This window comes from Pseudophryne corroboree, chromosome 9 (assembly GCF_028390025.1).
Source record: "Pseudophryne corroboree isolate aPseCor3 chromosome 9, aPseCor3.hap2, whole genome shotgun sequence".
Classification (NCBI taxonomy): domain Eukaryota; kingdom Metazoa; phylum Chordata; class Amphibia; order Anura; family Myobatrachidae; genus Pseudophryne; species Pseudophryne corroboree.
The window spans coordinates 336456320-336475762 of record NC_086452.1 but is presented as its reverse complement, the minus strand read 5'-3'; the positions used below and the strand labels follow the sequence as shown (position 1 = coordinate 336475762).

The window sequence follows — 19443 nt, the reverse complement described above, 5'->3', positions numbered from 1 at the left end:
GATCCATTCCTTTTTTTGCATGTAACCAATTTAGACACAGAATGTAATTTTATGGATATGTTTTAGTATAACGCAGTATATGGATATTGCATTTAACTGATATGTATATGTACTATATATAAATATAGGTTTTTAGGCTGTATTTGTATTGAATATGTATTAATTCTGATGGTGGAACCTGATTGGCTGAGGAGGATATGAAACATAGCCAGAGGGGTATAAAGAGACCAGGGGGGTCACTTCCACCATGCACCCTGAGGAAGGATTTGTTATCCGAAACGCGTTGGTGAATTACACAGGAGGACCCTAGGCTGAACCACACCACGTATGTTGGTACTAGTATTTTTTTGGCAAGGATTGTTGCAACCTAAAAATTATTTTTCCTTGTTCCATCTGAAGGGTACCAGTGGAAGTGGCCTCACCTTTTCTCATATAGGGAATCTCCTGTGTTTATGTTATTTTGATTTTGGTCTTGTGGACTATTTCCATTTTTATCTATTTTATTGTTCTAAGAAGTTTTTTAGTAATAAAAAAATCATCATCTTTCTGGCGGGATTTTCCATTTTATTGAACGCCCGGGAGCCATCAGTGTGGGGGTATCGGAGGTCAAGGACAGAAGTCGGGACCAAAAAGATACCTTTCAATGCACATAGGGCTTGATATAAAGGTAAGCCTGGTGCAGATGGGAGACCTATCATAAAGTTGATGTGATTTGGTGTATTGAGAAGTTATCCATATAACAAACATTGGGGGAGGTCCAGAATAGAAGCAAGGACCCAAAGATACCTTTCAACGCACATAGGGCCAATTATAAAGGTCAGTCTCCTAAAAATTGGGACTTAAAGGATCGATTGAGAATAAGGGGACTCACTAATTCGTTTTCTCTTTGAGGGAAAAGAAACTATACGGACTGGAGATTGTGTATAGCAGCGCTGGGAGATCGCCTCTTTTTGTTATATTGTGACTAGAAAGGAGTGGTGCTCCTCATTTGGTGGTTTGCCGAGCTGCAGCTAGGGCGCAAGTTACTGTTACACATTTTTTTTTTACTTGTCTATTTTGCACCATTGTTATTGTGTCTTGCTGCCCAGAATCATGTTTGCACATAGAGTGAATAGGAAAGCTCAGGTGGAGAAATTATTCAATGAAAGCGATAATATTGAATTGGTGGATGATGACTTGGATAGCGCTATGCGCAAATTGGAGAAATTACTCATAAGAGAGAGTAAAATATGGTGGGAGGTGGCTTTCTTAGAAAAGTATTGCACAGAAGGCCTTACGCCTAAGGGTTTGAAAATTATCAAAGTACCCTCGTTTAATAATGAGTCAGATGCATTTATGAAGGAATGGCAAAAGATCCTAGATGGATGTTCCTACTCACTCATGCAGTTAATTATTAGGGAAAAAGGTAATACCCTTAAAGAGTTAGAAGAGGAAATTGGATCCCTAAGATCTTTGGTGGAACCATACTCTGAATCAGAGGATTATAAGGAATTGGAAGGAGGGATCATTAAGAAGATAGAAAAAATTGAAAAGGACATTAAAAACAAAAAGCAAAGGAAGTACTTTAGGGATATTGATGAATGTAAAAAGATTAAAGAAGGTCTACCCAGGGATACTAGAAGGGAAGAAAATAACATCCAAGCTAACTATGAAAAGCCATTAGAGCAGAGGACCAGGAGAATTAATCCAAAAGTAGGAGGGAGACCAAATAGGTGGATAGATAAAGGCTCCAGACAATATAGGGATAGATGGAATAATGAGAACAGAGAGAGTAATCAATCCAAAAGTTTGGCCGATAAAAGGACATACTCTAGAAGGGAGGAAGTAAATCCCTCTGGAAATAGGAAGGATATGGATATATATAGGCAGAGATACACATATAGAGAGAAGGAATTCAGGGACTCTAGGGAAGAGGTAGAACAAGATTCCCCTAGGAATAACTCGCATTTTTTAGGGAGAGGTCAGAGGACAAACGGAAGATGGAGGTAAAACCCCCTAAAAAACGTGGTAAAAGAGGAGGGAAAATGAGAACACTAAACTCCAAAAGAAGATGTAAGATGAGAAAGCCTTTGACATCTAACGATACACCATCAAATAGGAAGGTAGAAGGGGAGAAATGCCCCATGTCCAATCCTAGTATTAATAATGTCACCAGAGTCCACAATCTAAGTGATTACCAACTAACAGCACACGAGATCAGCATCCTTGAGAAGGGTTTAAAATTTGCTCCCTCGAATCGATGTGACAAATTCAGTGTGTTTGTAGATGTGGAGAGATTCATCAGACGTCTCACCCTAAAAAGGTTTTTTGCTGAGAAACCGGAACAGGAGGTTTCCCAGACTGAGGGCCATTTTAAATTAAAACGTAAGTCCACCTTCTATCCGAAACATAAAAAGGGCAGCTTCGTGGAGGCATTTGAAAAAGCTGTAAAAAATGATCTAGACAGCATTGTATTAAAACCTAATAGAAGAATGAACCTGACAAAAGCTGAGCGTGGGGCTATCAAATCTTTAAGAGGAAACAGTAACATAGTCATTAAACCCGCGGATAAGGGGGGCAGTGTGGTTGTTATGAACGTAGAAGATTATAATATGGAGGTATTCAGACAACTGCAAGATGGAGAAACATATAAAAAACTTAGAACAAATCCAGGTGAAGGTATTATTGATAAACTTAAAACCTTCTTGGCACTATACCTATCCAAAGGGATTATAGAGGAGGATGATATGAAATATATAACCATAGACAATCCCTCTATACCAGTGTTATATATACTCCCTAAAGTACATAAGAACAAGGAGAAACCTCCAGGACGCCCCATAGTGGCGGGAACAGATTCATGCCTCTCCAATTTATCACTGGTTTTAGATAAGATATTACAGCCTATGGTGCAATCCACTCGTTCTTACCTTAAAGATACTATCAATATTATAAACAAATTAATGAACGTTAAATGGGAACCTGGATTCTTAATGGTTACAGCGGACGTACAGTCGCTGTACACCATTATAGAACATAAACATGGTCTGGAAGCCACAGAGTTTTTTCTCAACAGAGATATGGTAGACATAAATAAAAAAGAATTCATTCTGGATGGCATTTCTCTCATTTTGAAAAATAATTTTTTTTGGTTCCATGATGCTTTTTATTACCAGCTCACAGGAACAGCCATGGGCACCAGGCTGGCACCCAGCTATGCCAATCTTTTTATGGCCCACTGGGAAGAACAAGCAGTATGGGGGAGCCATCAGCTGGGTGCCGGTCTGGTGTCCTGGCATCGGTATATTGACGATGTTATTTTTGTATGGGGTGGTGGCCGGAGTTCTTTGGACACCTTTTGCACACACCTTAATGACAATCAATATAACATAAAATTCACATTTGAAATAAGTGAAGTTGAAGTAAATTTTTTGGATTTGAAGGTATATATTGAGGATGGTATTATTAAAACTAGTAACCACATGAAAAGTACTGATTGCAACTCTTTCATAGATTTCACTAGTAATCATCATCATAATTGGCTGCGGAGTATTCCTGTTAGTCAATTCCATCGTATTCGACGGAATTGTACAGACATACAGGAATATGAACAGCATGCCAATATTTTACAGGAACAATTCCAAGAAAAGGGTTATGATTCAGAAATAATAAAAAAAGCAAGAGATAAAGGTTCTAGCATAAATAGGGAGGCATATCTGGATGGTAATAGCAGTGGTAAACGTAGATTAAGTACTAACAATAGAGGAATAGCGTTTATCATGGATTTCAACAGCCAATATAAACAAGTTGAAAAAATCCTTAAACAACATTGGGATATTCTTACTAGAGATCCGATGTTAAAAGATCATATATCGGATCGACCTAGCTTTACATATAGAAAGGCTAGAAATTTAAAAGACAATATTGTCAGTAGCGTTCTGGTGGCCCCAAGAATGAAAACCAGGGTCAAATCTAAAGGCTTTTATAGGTGCGGCATGTGCATAATGTGCCGTAACTGCAAAGGAAAAGGAAATAAGATAATAGAATATAGATCAACGCAAACTAATATGGTATATCCCATTAGGGAATTTTTGACTTGTTCCACAACAAATTGTGTATATTTATTGGAGTGTTCTTGTGGCTCACAAAACGTGGGACGTACCACAAGAGCACTCAAAGTACGCATGGCGGAGCATGTCCGCAATATTAAAAAAGGATTGGACACACATAGTGTCTCATCACACTTCAAGAATGTACACAATTGTAATATTAATCATTTAGTGGATTTTTGCGCGATTGTGGGTATTCCACCTAATTGGCGCAAAAAGGATGACGATATAAGATTGGCTAGGGCGGAAATGAGAAAGATCTATGAATTGAAGACACTATATCCGAATGGTCATAACATGGATTTTGAAACCAAGTGGTTTCTATAAACCCATATATAACATGTTGCAGATTGAGACCTTTATTACATATCCTTTATATGGAGTTTTATTGTTCGATGTAATGAGGGTATATGGTGATGAATAGATGCACATATCGAGATTAATAGAATTAGCATTTATAAAGTGATAAGCTGATTGCTAACTGTCAATATATTTATGCTTGTCCATATCTCTTTACATATATCCGGGTACGGATGAGTGAGATATGATGGTGCGATACACAGTGAATGGAAAGAACTTCCGGGGTTGCGTTCCAACAACCGGAAGTCGGCCGCACCACATGACGGGAACTTCCGTCTTTGAGAGACTCGCTGACGAAGGGATTGGAGACGGGACGTCTCCATGGCAACACATGCAAACAGGAAAGACGTCAGCGGAAACCAGTAAAAACCGGTGATTTCGGCAGTCAGATCAAGTGTAAATCATGGACGCTAATACCCAGGATGGGAGGCAAACCTCTTGTATAATGTTGACCGCATGGATCCATTCCTTTTTTTGCATGTAACCAATTTAGACACAGAATGTAATTTTATGGATATGTTTTAGTATAACGCAGTATATGGATATTGCATTTAACTGATATGTATATGTACTATATATAAATATAGGTTTTTAGGCTGTATTTGTATTGAATATGTATTAATTCTGATGGTGGAACCTGATTGGCTGAGGAGGATATGAAACATAGCCAGAGGGGTATAAAGAGACCAGGGGGGTCACTTCCACCATGCACCCTGAGGAAGGATTTGTTATCCGAAACGCGTTGGTGAATTACACAGGAGGACCCTAGGCTGAACCACACCACGTATGTTGGTACTAGTATTTTTTTGGCAAGGATTGTTGCAACCTAAAAATTATTTTTCCTTGTTCCATCTGAAGGGTACCAGTGGAAGTGGCCTCACCTTTTCTCATATAGGGAATCTCCTGTGTTTATGTTATTTTGATTTTGGTCTTGTGGACTATTTCCATTTTTATCTATTTTATTGTTCTAAGAAGTTTTTTAGTAATAAAAAAATCATCATCTTTCTGGCGGGATTTTCCATTTTATTGAACGCCCGGGAGCCATCAGTGTGGGGGTATCGGAGGTCAAGGACAGAAGTCGGGACCAAAAAGATACCTTTCAATGCACATAGGGCTTGATATAAAGGTAAGCCTGGTGCAGATGGGAGACCTATCATAAAGTTGATGTGATTTGGTGTATTGAGAAGTTATCCATATAACAAACATTGGGGGAGGTCCAGAATAGAAGCAAGGACCCAAAGATACCTTTCAACGCACATAGGGCCAATTATAAAGGTCAGTCTCCTAAAAATTGGGACTTAAAGGATCGATTGAGAATAAGGGGACTCACTAATTCGTTTTCTCTTTGAGGAAAAAGAAACTATACGGACTGGAGATTGTGTATAGCAGCGCTGGGAGATCGCCTCTTTTTGTTATACAGAACAGAAGAAGGTGTTTCTCCAGGAGGAGAAGGCCCAGGAATTGTCATCTCTGGTCAGGGACCTCCTGAAACCAAAACAGGTGTCGGTGCATCACTGCACGCGAGTCCTGGGAAAGATGGTAGCTTCTTACGAAGCAATTCCCTTCGGCAGGTTCCATGCAAGGATCTTTCAGTGTGATCTGTTAGACAAGTGGTCCGGATCGCATCTTCAGATGCTTCGGTTGATCACCCTGTCCCCGAGGGCCAGGGTGTCTCTGCTGTGGTGGCTGCAGAGCGCTCATCTTCTCGAGGGCCGCAGATTCGGCATTCAGGACTGGGTCCTGGTGACCACGGATGCAAGCCTCCGAGGTTGGGGGGCAGTCACTCAGGGAAGAAACTTCCAAGGACAGTGGTCGAGTCAGGAGATTTCCCTACACATAAATATTCTGGAACTAAGGGCCATTTACAATGCCCTGAGTCAAGCAGAACCCCTGCTTCAAAACCAACCGGTGCTGATTCAGTCAGACAACATCACGGCGGTCGCCCATGTAAACCGACAGGGCGGCACAAGAAGCAGGATGGCGATGGCAGAAGCCACAAGGATTCTTCGATGGGCGGAGAATCACGTGCTAGCACTGTCAGCGGTGTTCATTCCGGGAGTGGACAACTGGGAAGCAGACTTCCTCAGCAGGCACGACCTCCATCCGGGAGAGTGGGGACTTCATCCAGAAGTCTTCAAGCTGATTGTAAATCGTTGGGAAAGGCCACAGGTGGACATGATGGCGTCCCGCCTCAACAAAAAGCTAAAAAGATATTGCGCCAGGTCAAGGGACCCTCAGGCGATAGCTGTGGACGCTCTAGTGACACCGTGGGTGTACCAGTCGGTTTATGTGTTCCCTCCTCTTCCTCTCATACCAAGGGTACTGAGGATAATAAGAAAGAGAGGAGTAAGAACTATACTCATCGTTCCGGATTGGCCAAGAAGAACTTGGTACTCGGAACTACAAGAAAAAGAACTGGCTTCACTGCCTGAAGTTCAGACGTTTGTTAAGGGAGTGCTGCATATTCAGCCCCCTTTTGTGCCTCCAGTGGCACCTTGGGATCTCAGCGTTGTGTTGGATTTCCTAAAATCACATTGGTTTGAGCAACTTCAGACCGTGGAGTTGAAGTATCTCACGTGGAAGGTAGTCATGCTGTTGGCCTTGGCCTCAGCTAGGCGTGTGTCAGAATTGGCGGCTTTGTCCTGTAAAAGCCCATATCTGATTTTCCATATGGACAGGGCAGAATTGAGGACTCGTCCCCAATTTCTCCCAAAGGTGGTATCAGAGTTTCATTTGAACCAACCTATTGTGGTGCCTGCGGCTACTCGGGACTTGGAGGATTCCAAGTTGCTGGACGTAGTCCGGGCCCTGAAAATCTATGTTTCCAGGACGGCTAGAGTCAGAAAAACTGACTCGCTGTTTATCCTGCATGCACCCAACAAGCTGGGTGCTCCTGCTTCAAAGCAGACTATTGCTCGCTGGATCTGTAGCACGATTCAACTTGCACATTCTGCGGCTGGACTGCCGCATCCTAAATCAGTAAAAGCCCATTCCACGAGGAAGGTGGGCTCTTCTTGGGCGGCTGCCTGAGGGGTCTCGGCTTTACAACTTTGCCGAGCTGCTACTTGGTCGGGATCAAACACTTTTGCAAAATTCTATAAGTTTGATACCCTGCTGAGGATGACCTTGAGTTTGCTCATTCGGTGCTGCAGAGTCATCCGCACTCTCCCGCCCGTTTGGGAGCTTTGGTATAATCCCCATGGTCCATACTGTTAACTGGGTATAGTTATCACAAGTTGTACGGTGTGATTGGTGTGGCTGGTATGAGTCTTACCCTGGATTCCAAATCCTTTCCTAGTAATGTCAGCTCTTCTGGGCACAGTTTCCCTAACTGAGGTCTGGAGGAGGGGCATAGAGGGAGGAGCCAGTGCACACCAGATATAGTACCTAATCTTTCTTTTAAGAGTGCCCAGTCTCCTGCGGAGCCCGTCTATTCCCCATGGTCCTTACGGAGTACCCAGCATCCACTACGGACTACGAGAAATAGAATTACCGGTGAGTAAATTCTTATTTCTCTGACGTCCTAGTGGATGCTGGGACTCCGTCAGGACCATGGGGATTAGCGGCTCCGCAGGAGACAGGGCACAAAAATAAAGCTTTAGGATCAGGTGGTGTGCACTGGCTCCTCCCCCTATGACCCTCCTCCAAGCCTCAGTTAGGTTTTTGTGCCCGTCCGAGCAGGGTGCAATCTAGGTGACTCTCCTAAAGAGCTGCTTAGAAAAAGTTTTTAGGTTTTTTATTTTCAGTGAGTCCTGCTGGCAACAGGCTCACTGCATCGAGGGACTTAGGGGAGAGAAGTGAACTCACCTGCGTGCAGGATGGATTGGCTTCTTAGGCTACTGGACACCATTAGCTCCAGAGGGATCGAACACAGGCCCAGCCATGGAGTCCGGTCCCGGAGCCGCGCCGCCGACCCCCCTTGCAGATGCCGAAGATTGAAGAGGTCCAGAAACAGGCGGCAGAAGACTTTTCAGTCTTCATGAGGTAGCGCACAGCACTGCAGCTGTGCGCCATTGTTGTCAGCACACTTCACACAGCGGTCACTGAGGGTGCAGGGCGCCGGGGGGGGCGCCCTGGGCAGCAATGTATAATACCTTTCTTATGGCTAAAAATACATCACATATAGCCCTTGAGGCTATATGGATGTATTTAACCCCTGCCAGATCTCACAAACTCCGGGAGAAGAGCCCGCCGAAATAGGGGGCGGGGCTTATTCTCCTCAGCACACAGCGCCATTTTCCTGCTCAGCTCCGCTGTGAGGAAGGCTCCCAGGACTCTCCCCTGCACTGCACTACAGAAACAGGGTAAAACAGAGAGGGGGGGCACTTTTTTTGGCGATATTACTATATTTAAGCTGCTATAAGGATACAACACTTATATAGGGTTGTTCCCATATATATTATAGCGCTTGGGTGTGTGCTGGCAAACTCTCCCTCTGTCTCCCCAAAGGGCTAGTGGGGTCCTGTCTTCAATAGAGCATTCCCTGTGTGTCTGCTGTGTGTCGGTACGTGTGTGTCGACATGTATGAGGACGATGTTGGTGTGGAGGCAGAGCAATTGCCGGTAATGGTGATGTCGCCCCCCAGGGAGTCGACACCGGAATGGATGGCTTTGTTTATGGAATTACGTGATAATGTCAGCACATTACAAAAATCAGTTGACGACATGAGACAGCCGGCAAACCAGTTAGTACCTGCCCAGGCGTCTCAGACACCGTCAGGGGCTGTAAAACGCCCTTTACCTCAGTCGGTCGACACAGACCCAGACACGGACACTGAATCTAGTGTCGACGGTGAAGAAACAAACGTATTTTCCAGTAGGGCCACACGTTATATGATCACGGCAATGAAGGAGGCTTTACATATCTCTGATACTGCAAGTACCACAAAAAGGGGTATTATGTGGGGTGTGAAAAAACTACCTGTAGTTTTTCCTGAATCAGAGGAATTGAATGATGTATGTGATGAAGCGTGGGTTAACCCAGATAGAAAAGTGCTAATTTCAGAAAAGTTATTGGCATTATACCCTTTCCCGCCAGAGGTTAGGGCGCGCTGGGAAACACCCCCTAGGGTGGATAAGGCGCTCACACGCTTATCAAAACAAGTGGCGTTACCGTCTCCTGATACGGCCGCCCTCAAGGATCCAGCTGATAGGAGGCTGGAAACTACCCTAAAAAGTATATACACACATACTGGTGTTATACTGCGACCAGCCATCGCCTCAGCCTGGATGTGCAGTGCTGGGGTGGTCTGGTCGGATTCCCTGACTGAAAATATTGATACCCTGGATTTTTTTGACTTTAGAGCAAGTAAAGGATGCTTTTCTTTATATGCGAGATGCTCAGAGGGATATTTGCACTCTGGCATCGAGAGTAAGTGCGATGTCCATATCTGCCAGAAGAAGTTTATGGACGCGACAGTGGTCAGGTGATGCGGATTCCAAACGGCATATGGAAGTATTGCCGTATAAAGGGGAGGAATTATTTGGCGTGGGTCTATCGGATCTGGTGGCCACGGCAACTGCCGGGAAATCCACCTTTTTACCTCAGACCCCCTCCCAACAGAAAAAGACACCGTCTTTTCAGCCGCAGTCCTTTCGGTCCTATAAGAACAAGCGGGCAAAAGGACAGTCATATCTGCCCCGAGGCAGAGGAAAGGGTAAGAGAGGGCAGCAAGCAGCTCCTTCCCAGGAACAGAAGCCCTCCCCGGGTTCTGCAAAGCCCTCAGCATGACGCTGGGGCTTTACAAGCGGACTCAGGAGCGGTGGGGGGTCGACTCAAGAATTTCAGTGCGCAGTGGGCTTGCTCACAGGTGGACCCCTGGATCCTGCAGGTAGTATCTCAGGGTTACAGGTTGGAATTCGAGAAGTCTCCCCCTCGCCGGTTCCTAAAGTCTGCTTTGCCAACGTCTCCCTCAGACAGGGCGACGGTATTGGAAGCCATTCACAAGCTGTTTTCTCAGCAGGTGATAGTCAAGGTACCCCTCCTACAACAGGGAAAGGGGTATTACTCCACGCTATTTGTGGTACCGAAGCCGGACGGCTCGGTAAGACCTATTCTAAATCTGAAATCTTTGAACCTGTACATACAAAAATTCAAGTTCAAGATGGAGTCACTCAGAGCAGTGATAGCGAATCTGGAAGAAGGGGACTTTATGGTGTCCCTGGACATCAAGGATGCTTACCTGCATGTCCCAATTTGCCCTTCACACCAAGGGTACCTCAGGTTCGTGGTGCAAAACTGTCATTATCAGTTTCAGACGCTGCCGTTTGGATTGTCCACGGCACCTCGGGTCTTTACCAAGGTAATGGCCGAAATGATGTTTCTTCTGCGAAGAAAAGGCGTATTAATTATCCCTTACTTGGACGATCTCCTGATAAGGGCAAGGTCCAGAGAACAGCTGGAAGACGTAGTAGCACTAACCCAAGTAGTGCTGCAACAGCACGGGTGGATTCTGAATTTTCCAAAATCTCAATTGAACCCGACGACGCGTCTGCTGTTCCTGGGAATGATTCTGGACACGGTTCAGAAAAAGGTGTTTCTTCCGGAGGAGAAAGCCAGGGAGTTATCCGAACTTGTCAGGAACCTCCTAAAACCAGGAAAAGTGTCTGTGCATCAATGCACAAGAGTCCTGGGAAAGATGGTGGCTTCTTACGAAGCGATTCCATTCGGCAGATTCCACGCACGAACTTTTCAGTGGGATCTGCTGGACAAATGGTCCGGATCGCATCTGCAGATGCATCAGCGGATAACCTTATCGCCACGGACAAGGGTGTCTCTTCTGTGGTGGTTGCAGAGTGCTCATCTGTTAGAGGGCCGCAGATTCGGCATACAGGACTGGGTCCTGGTGACCATGGATGCCAGTCTGAGAGGCTGGGGAGCGGTCACACAGGGAAGAAACTTCCAGGGAGTATGGTCAAGCCTGGAGATGTCTCTTCACATAAATATACTGGAGCTAAGAGCGATTTACAATGCTCTAAGCCTGGCAAAACCCCTGCTTCAGGGTCAGCCGGTGTTGATCCAGTCGGACAACATCACGGCAGTCGCCCACGTAAACAGACAGGGCGGCACAAGAAGCAGGAGAGCAATGGCAGAAGCTGCAAGGATTCTTCGCTGGGCGGAAGATCATGTGATAGCACTGTCAGCAGTGTTCATTCCGGGAGTGGACAACTGGGAAGCAGACTTCCTCAGCAGACACGATCTACACCCGGGAGAGTGGGGACTTCATCCAGAAGTCTTCCACATGATTGTGAACCGTTGGGAAAAACCAAAGGTGGATATGATGGCGTCTCGCCTCAACAAAAAACTGGACAGGTATTGCGCCAGGTCAAGAGACCCTCAGGCAATAGCTGTGGACGCTCTGGTAACACCGTGGGTGTTCCAGTCAGTGTATGTGTTTCCTCCTCTGCCTCTCATACCAAAAGTACTGAGAATTATACGGCAAAGGGGAGTAAGAACGATACTCGTGGCTCCGGATTGGCCAAGAAGAACTTGGTACCCGGAACTTCAGGAGATGCTCACGGAAGATCCGTGGCCTCTACCTCTAAGACGGGACCTGCTTCAGCAGGGAATGTGTCTATTCCAAGACTTACCGCGGCTGCGTTTGATGGCATGGCGGTTGAACGCCGAATTCTAAGGGAAAAAGGCATTCCGGAAGAGGTCATTCCTACACTGGTAAAAGCCAGGAAGGAGGTGACTGCACAACATTATCACCGCATTTGGAGAAAATATGTTGCGTGGTGTGAGGCCAGGAAGGCCCCCACGGAGGAATTTCAACTGGGTCGATTCCTACATTTCCTGCAAACAGGATTGTCTATGGGCCTCAAATTGGGGTCCATTAAGGTTCAAATTTCGGCCCTGTCGATTTTCTTCCAGAAAGAATTGGCTTCAGTTCCTGAAGTCCAGACTTTTGTAAAAGGAGTACTACATATACAGCCCCCGGTTGTGCCCCCAGTGGCTCCGTGGGACCTTAATGTAGTTTTGGATTTTCTCAAATCCCATTGGTTTGAGCCACTCAAATCGGTGGATTTGAAATATCTTACGTGGAAAGTAACCATGCTACTGGCCCTGGCTTCAGCCAGGAGAGTATCAGAATTGGCGGCTTTATCGTATAAAAGCCCATATCTGATTTTCCATTCGGACAGGGCAGAACTGCGGACGCGTCCTCAGTTTCTGCCTAAGGTGGTGTCAGCGTTTCACCTGAACCAGCCTATTGTGGTGCCTGCGGCTACTAGCGATTTGGAGGATTCCAAGTTGCTGGACGTTGTCCGGGCATTGAAAATATATATTTCAAGGACGGCTGGAGTCAGAAAATCTGACTCGCTGTTTATACTGTATGCACCCAACAAGCTGGGTGCTCCTGCTTCTAAGCAGACGATTGCTCGTTGGATTTGTAGCACAATTCAACTTGCACATTCTGTGGCAGGCCTGCCACAGCCTAAATCTGTCAAGGCCCATTCCACAAGGAAGGTGGGCTCATCCTGGGCGGCTGCCCGAGGGGTCTCGGCATTACAACTCTGCCGAGCAGCTACGTGGTCGGGGGAGAACACGTTTGTAAAATTCTACAAATTTGATACCCTGGCTAAAGAGGACCTGGAGTTCTCTCATTCGGTGCTGCAGAGTCATCCGCACTCTCCCGCCCGTTTGGGAGCTTTGGTATAATCCCCATGGTCCTGACGGAGTCCCAGCATCCACTAGGACGTCAGAGAAAATAAGATTTTACTTACCGATAAATCTATTTCTCGTAGTCCGTAGTGGATGCTGGGCGCCCATCCCAAGTGCGGATTGTCTGCAATACTTGTACATAGTTATTGTTACAAAAAAATCGGGTTGTTATTGTTGTGAGCCGTCTGTTCAGAGGCTCCTACGTTTGTCATACTGTTAACTGGGTTCAGATCACAAGTTGTACGGTGTGATTGGTGTGGCTGGTATGAGTCTTACCCGGGATTCAAAATCCTTCCTTATTGTGTACGCTCGTCCGGGCACAGTATCCTAACTGAGGCTTGGAGGAGGGTCATAGGGGGAGGAGCCAGTGCACACCACCTGATCCTAAAGCTTTATTTTTGTGCCCTGTCTCCTGCGGAGCCGCTAATCCCCATGGTCCTGACGGAGTCACAGCATCCACTACGGACTACGAGAAATAGATTTATCGGTAAGTAAAATCTTATTTTTTTGTATTGTACCCTCACACAATCTGTATGTGCTATACCAAGTTGCCCCCTTCTGCATGTTTTGTATTGTCTGCTCTCCCCCACCCTAGACCCTATGTTTTATACTGTGCTCTCAATACCCCCCACCACACACACAATTACACAAGTATGGTAACTTACCTCCTGCATGCTATTCTCCAGTCACTAATTCCTCTGCGACCCCTCCCGTCGTCTTCAACTGACACTTTGCAGATCTCTTTGCCGGTCATCCGACACTCTGCAAATCTCTTTGCCAGAACTTTGTCAAATGATGAACTAAATAACCAGAATTTCCTGTTTAGACATACTATGTGTGTAATTATACTACTACATTTTGTTACATACTTTCATTTTTATTAATTTGCAATTTATCTATTTTATTGACTTTTTATCCAAAACCCAAGATCCTTTCTCATAGAGACCAAGTTATCTGCTCCAGGTTTTATCTTCCCTAGTGTTAGGATCATGTTAGTATCATACACTGGGCCTAATTCAGACCTGATCGCAGCAGCAAATTTGTTCTCTAATGGACAAAACCATGGTGGTCATTCCGAGTTGATCGCTAGCTGCATTCGTTCGCTGTGCACTGATGAGGCAAAAAAAGGCACTTCTGCGCATGCGGCGCAATGCGCATGCGCGATGCACTATTACAACGAACGATGTAGTTTCACACAAGGTCTAGCGAAGCATTTCAGTCGCACTGCTGGCCGCAGAGTGATTGAAATGAAGTGGGCGTTTCTGGGTATCAACTGGCTGTTTTCAGGGAGTGTTCGAAAAAACGCAGGCCTGCCAGGAAAAACGCAGGCGTGGGCGGGCAAACGCAGGGCATGTTTGTGACGTCAAAACAGGAACTGAACAGTCTGAAGTCATCGCAAGCGCTGAGTAGGTATTGAGCTACTCTAAAACTGCACAAAAAACTTTGCCTCCGCTCTGCGATCCTTTCGTTTACACTTCTGCTGAGCTAAAATACACTCCCAGTGGGAGGCGGCATAGTGTTTGCACGGCTGCTAAAAACTGCTAGCGAGCGAACAAGTCGGAAAGACCACCCATGTGCACTGCAGGTGGGGCAGATGTAACATGTGCAGAGAGAGTATGGTAACTTACCACCTGCAAGTTATACTCCAGTTGTTGCTACCTCTGCGACCCCTCCCGTCGTCTTCAACTGACACTTTGCAGATCTCTTTGTCGGTCACCCGACACTCTGCAAATCTCTTTGCCAGATGATCTAAAACACAAAAGACTATCATTAAGCATAGTACTAGTTTAAGTACAATAAAATGTCCATGAGTCAACCAGTTTCCCAATTTTCCTTAAACCAAACAAGATACTTTCAAAGTTATTAATAATATTTTTCATCCCAAAGCCACGATCCTGCCTCATAGAGACCCAGGTTATCTGCATCCCCGTATGTGTGCTTATCCTCCATACTGCCCTCTTTATTCCTGTAACACTACATTTTTATTCCTAAATATGTTGTTCCTTCCTGCGCTTCTCCTATTTATGTGTCCTTGTGCCTGTATTTCCTGTTCTGTCTATCTTGTCTTGCCTTTCAGCGGACTATACTGCACTCTGTCTTCCTTACCCCCCTCCATTATACCCTGCTATGTAGGACTCACCTCCTCCTACCTGTCTACTGCATGGAAACTGGAAACGTCAGCAGCTGTAGATAGAATGTTACAGGAAGAAGCATTGTGATGTCATGGGCTAGTGATGTCACAAGCTAGGTGCGATGTCACAGTAACCAGCAGCATAGCTACAGAGTTACAGCTATCTTACATATGCATTTCTACATTAATTAACTGGATATACATGAGTTTCTAGTTTAAAAAAATGAGACTAGTGTAGAAAATGAAGAATAAGGCAATGTTGTACAGAGTGCCTCAATATATAGGTAAAGGGAAAACATAAGTGACAGGAATTTCTAGACTATATCACTGCTTATATTGTATAAGGAAATAAAGCTCTTTATCTAAGAGGCTGAATTAATCATTCTCCGTTGTGTGTGTGTGTGTGTGTGTGTGTGTGTATATATAGAGAGAAAGAGAGAGAGAGAGAGAGATAGCTATACTAACCATACTATCCCATTAAACCAGAAAACTCACGAATTATACAGTTTCTGTGGCTGGCTGACCTCAAGTCTGCATTTCACCTCGTTTAATCAGCCACAGAACCTGTGTAACCCATGAGCGTATAAAGAGGAGAAGAAATAAGAGTTATCTTTTTTGTGGCGCACTAGAAATGTATTATTCAATACCAGCATATATTAAACTGTAAGGCGGGCCCGCAAGGTGACATTCACAGGGAATATGTAATGACAGCCACTCGACTTGTTCACACCCGCTGGACGTGTTGGAAAGAGGTTGAGTGGACAGTGAACGTGGCTGTGCCCTGTGGCACCACGTGGCACCATTGTACTGACAACTGGACTGCTGAGAACGGAACCTGGAGGGTACATAACTTTTTTGTTTTCATTTCATCTCATGACACTCCACCCAAAGCTACTCTTCTGGTTATCCTATCAACTAGGACAACAATGAAGGTGACTCCATAACATTTCTTCCATTGTTTTTCCATGTCACAGAAACATTGCATGTGTGTTACAGGTGACCATCCTAATCATCTCTCCTTCACTTCTCAGTAATGTCATTGTTAGTGATACATTATTTGGATGAAGCATCAAAAGGAAACTTAGGTATAAGAGTCTGGCCGGCATATCACTTATTGCATGACGACCTTGTGCCTGCGCTGTACTGTATGTAGACGGAGCATTTGGTTTTGCTAATGACTTACATAGACTCCATAAGAGGGCATGCCGGCATAGCATATTATTGAATGTTAACATGTATGATCTTAAACTCCATCTATAAATGTTCTGTTGCGAGACTTCCAATATGCTCAGAATATTGCTACTGTGACAGATGATTTAGTATATACTAGCTGGAGTACCCGGCGTTGCCTCGGATTTTAAGAATGTCTGTTTACAAAAATAAATGTAAATATAAACACACAATATAAATAACATTGTAAATAGCTGAATACCCGTGCTTTGGTACAGGATGAGAATGGTAAATTAGAATGATAGTTTGTTAATTTACGTTGATTGGAGATCTAGTATATAGGCATATCTCCCTTCCCTGATGCACTTTGTGTAGTGGCCGCACCCCTTTTTGGTCCCCCAATGGACCCTGCTCTTCCCACTATTCAACTCTCAGTCTGTGGCTTCCTGCTGCCTCCATTCCCCTCCTCACATCATGTCACTGGCCCTGTCACATGCAGCCCTGTCATCACTGAGATATCATGCATGTCCTGATATAGTGTGTGCTGCTGGCCCACCAATAGGGGTGCTAGTGGTGTGTTACCCTCACAGTGTTTGTTCCCAGAGTGTAAGTCATATGTGTAGCAAGTTTGGTGTAAATTGCTCCAGGCATTCCAGAGATATGCTGACTGCTGAAAAACTCTGTGCTGCTGCCTCACCCCTAGGGGTGCTAGGGGTGTTTTATCCCCACAGTGTTTGTTCCCAGCTTGCAAGTCATATGTGAACCAAGTTTGTTGTAAATTGGTCCAGGCATTCGGGAGTTATGCTGTCTTCTGACATACTGTGTGCTGCTGTCCCACCCCTAGGGGTGTCTAACCCCCACAGAGGTTGTTTGCAGATTGTAAGTCAGATGTGTACCAAGTTTGGTGTAAATTGCTTCAGGCATTCCAGAGTTATGGTGTCTGCTGAAATACTCAGTGCTGCTGCCTCACCCCTAGGGGTGCTAGGGGTGTCTTCCTACCACCGTGTTTGTTCCCAGATTGTAAGGCATATGTGTACCAAGTTTTGAGTACATTGCTCCAGCAATTCCGGAGTTATGCTGTCTCCTGATATACTCTGTGCTGCTGTCTGCCCCCCTAGGGGTGTTAGGGATTTCTAATTGTTTTAGTTGCCTCCGCCGTGTTTTAATACGCTTGTATATAACATTTCATGATCGTCGCTTGTAAACTGTGGATTTGTATAGAAAGACAGAATGACGGATTTTCGCTTTTATATAGTAGATACACTTATGGGCCCTACACACTGGCCGATCCGCCACCGAGCTGCCCGATGGCGGATACGGCCGACGAGCGACCCGGCAGCGGGGGGGCAGTGATGGGGGGAGTGAAGTTTCTTCACTCCCCCCGTCACGCGGCTCCATTGAAGTGCAGGCAAATATGGACGAGATCGTCCATATTGGCCTGCATGCACAGCCGACGAGGGACCAGCGATGAACGAGCGCGGGGCCGTGCATCGTTCATCGCTGGAGCCTCCACACTGAAAGATATGAACGAGTTCTCGTTCATTTATGAACGAGATCGTTCATATCTTTCAAACAAATCGGCCAGTGTGTAGGGCCTATTAGAGTTACTTTGATATGTGACTGTCATACTTGGCAACATTTTATAACAAGTTCCAGGGATGCTTGGTGGCTGAGCCCAGTGCAATGTGGAATGTCATGTGCAGATTTGTCTAGGAGGTCCTTGGTGCACTACAACTCCCATCGTGTCATGTTTACTGGACTTCATCATAATGTGATGATTTGTTTTTAATTCATGTTAATTACTCAGTTCCATACATTTTCATTTATACCACTTAATGTGCACATAACACAGTGTTTATAGGGCCTAATTCAGACCTGATCGCTCACTAGCGTTTTTTGCAGCGCTGCCATCAGGTCAGAACTGCGCATGCGTATGCACCGCAATGTGCAGGCACGTCGCACAGGTACAAAGCGGTTTGTTGCTCTGCGATGGGTTTGTGCAAAGAATCTATTCGCATGGGCGATCGCAAGGAGGTTGACAGGAAGAAGGCATTTGTGGGTGTCAACTGACCGTTTTCTGGGAGTGGTTGGAAAAATGCAGGCGTTCCCAAGCGTTTGCAGGGCGGGTGTCTGACGTGAATTGCGGTCCCGGACAGGTTGAAGTGATCGCAGCGGCTGAGTAAGTCCTGGGCTACTCAAAAACTGCACAAAATCTTTTTGTACCGCTCGGCTGCACATGCGATCGCACACTTGCACAGCTAAAATACACTCCCCGGTGGGCGACGACTATGTGAACTCAGGACTGCAAAAAACAGCTAGCGAGCGATCAGGTCTGAATTAGCCCCATAGATCCTCCAGAAACCCCATGGGGCTGTTTTACTGGTCCATGTCAGGTTTGGCCATCCAAGTGTGAGGTCAAATTGATCAATAATCCTGGGCCGCAGCTCCAGAGGCGGGATGGGCCTGCGTGTGGCCAGCTGTACAGTGGAGACATCGGATAACAGCCCATGTCCTCTCATGCTTTACAGTGTTTAGTTGCAAAATTGGTGGTGGTGGTGGGTGTTTGGTAGGCTAAAGCACTGGGGCTCGTTACAACTACTGGAGTCTATTTACTAAGCCTTGGAGAGAGATATAGTGGACGGAGATAAGTACCAGCCAATCAGCTGCTAACTGTCATATTATAGGCTGGGTTTGAAAGATGACAGGAGCTGATTGGCTGGTACTTTATCTCCATCCACTTTATCTCTCTCCAAGGCTTAGTACATAGACCCCATTGTATGCAGTGGATGTGGGGGTGATGAAATGGTTAAAAAATAGATACTTTTTTGCTGGTGAGCTACAGGGCCCAGATATCACACACTTACCAAGTTCTTGGCTGCCAGTTGGGAGGGGTATGACGCAACCATGTGGGCAGTGCAGGGGCATGACAGCAGAATCGCATCATCAACTCACAGTATATAAAGCCACGATTACATCATTGTAAATCGGGGGAAGGGGCCATGATGATGGGATTCAGCAGGAATAGTGTCATCA

At 45.4% G+C, this 19443-nt stretch overlaps 1 long non-coding RNA gene across 2 annotated transcripts in view; it reads right to left on the bottom strand.

The window, feature by feature from the left end:
* The window catches only part of LOC134957012 (uncharacterized), a 202346-nt gene that overhangs the window by 14209 nt on the left and 168694 nt on the right, over positions 1–19443 (bottom strand). For both annotated transcript variants that reach the window (XR_010186386.1, XR_010186387.1), the window contains exons 3-4: positions 14738–14858; positions 13775–13909 (exon numbers count right to left, since the gene is read on the bottom strand). This is a non-coding gene — a long non-coding RNA (uncharacterized LOC134957012). The remainder of the gene's footprint in view (positions 1–13774; positions 13910–14737; positions 14859–19443) is intronic.